Source organism: Marmota marmota, unplaced genomic scaffold (assembly GCF_001458135.2).
Source record: "Marmota marmota marmota unplaced genomic scaffold, marMar, whole genome shotgun sequence".
NCBI lineage: Eukaryota > Metazoa > Chordata > Mammalia > Rodentia > Sciuridae > Marmota > Marmota marmota.
The window spans coordinates 17,115,932-17,118,094 of record NW_026000196.1 but is presented as its reverse complement, the minus strand read 5'-3'; positions in this window follow the sequence as shown (position 1 = coordinate 17,118,094).

The window sequence follows — 2,163 nt, the reverse complement described above, 5'->3', positions numbered from 1 at the left end:
GTGACCTCTCCCTAATTTATCCCCCTTCTTCTACTCTACTAGTCTACCTTCCACTCATTACTGTATTTTTATTTATTTTTTATTGATTTTTTAAAAAATAAATGACAGTGGAATGTATTACAATTCTTATTACACGTATGCAGCACAATTTTTCATATCTCTGGTTGTATATAAAGTATGTTGACACCAATTCTTGTCTTCATACAGGTACTTTGGAAAATGATGTCTATCACATTCCACCATCCTTGATAACCCCCTGCCCCCTCCCTTTTCCTCCCACCCCTCTGCCCTATCTAGAGTTCGTCTATTCCTCCCATGCTCTTCCTCCCTACCCCACTATGAATCAGTCTCCTTATATCAGAGAAAACATTCAGCTTTTGTTTTTTTTTTTTTTTGGGGGGGGGGTTGGCTAACTTCTCTTAGCATTATCTTCTCCAATGCCATCCATTTACCTTTAAATGCCATGATTTTATTCTCTTTTATTGCCGAGTAAAATTCCATTGTGTATATGTGCCACATGGGCCAAGGACCTGAACAGACACTTCTCAGAAGAGGATATACAATCAATCAACAAATATATGAAAAAATGTTCTCTAGCAATTAGAGAAATGCAAATCAAAACTAGTCTAAGATATCATCTCACTCCAGTCAGAATGGCAGCTATTATGAAGACAAACAACAATAAGAGTTGGCAAAGATGTGGGGGGAAAAGGTACACTCATACATTGCTGGTGGGACTGCAAATTGGTGCAGCCAATATGGAAAGCAGTATGGAGATTCCTTGGAAATCTGGGAATGGAACCACCATTTGACCCAGCTCTCCCTCTCCTTGGTCTATACCCAAAGGACTTAAAAAGCATACTACAGGGACACAGCCACATCAATGTTTATAGCAGCACAATTCACAATAGCTAAACTGTGGAGCCAACCTAGATGCCCTTCAGTGGATGAATGGATAAAAAATGTGGCATATAAAAATCTTTAAATATATTTCTATTATCAAATCATCTTTTCTGGTTCTGATCTTCCTACATACATCCCTTTTAAAAGAACTCTGTGTTTAGAATGGTTCCACCCAGAAAATCCAGGAAAATATCACCAGCTCAAGAATCTTAATCTAATCATGTCTTAAATTTTTTTATGATATAAAATATCATTTCATAAGTTCTGGATATTTGGATTTGGATCCCTTTGATGTGTCATTGTTTAGCATAGCATATATGAATAGGACAATACATTATTGGATGTTAACAAAAAGGACAGTATAAAATATTAACAAAAAAACACATGAACATCTTAAAAGATTCAGAAAAAGTACTTGATAAAATACTACATGATAAAAACACTCAACAAAGTAGGAATAAATGGCAACTTTTAGAGTAATGTCAGCAAGCTGGCTGACTAGGAGCCCTTAGAACTCCCCATCCCAGAAAGATATTCAAACAACTAATAACTATACTTGGATGAAAAATAACTAAAAGAGCATTGGAGTACATTAAAAGAGTAGCAGAAACCCTGTAAAGCACAGAAACCCAGGATGGCTGTGTTAGTCAGATTTCCATCACTGTGACAATATATTTGGGGAAAAAAATCAACTTGTAAGGAGGAAAAGGTTTATTTTGTCAAGAATGTTTTTTCCATATATCATCCGATCCAATTTTTTCCACATTTTTATTGGTGAATTATAGTTGTATATAATGGCGGAATATGTTGTTACACATTTTACATGCATACACGTAAAATATAATTTGGCCAATATCATTCTCCAGTGTTTCCCCTTTCCCTTCCCTCATCCCTCCTCCTGGTTCCTTTCCTTTATTATACTGCTTTCTGTTATTTCCATGGGATTACCCCCAGCCACCTTTTTTCTCTTTTTCCTCCCTAGCTTCATATGAGAGAAAACGTATGACCCTTAACCTTCTGAATTGACTTATTTCACTTAACGATGGTCTCAAGTTTCATCCATTTTCATGCAAATGGAAATTTTTCTTTATGGCTCAATCAAACTCCATTGGATACACAGAGCACGTTTTATTTATTGATTCATCCACTGATGGACACCTAGGTTGGTCCCATAGTTTGGATATTGTGAATTGTGTTGCTGTAAATGTGGGTATGCATGTATCACGATACTTACTATGAGGACTTGAATTCTTTAGAATA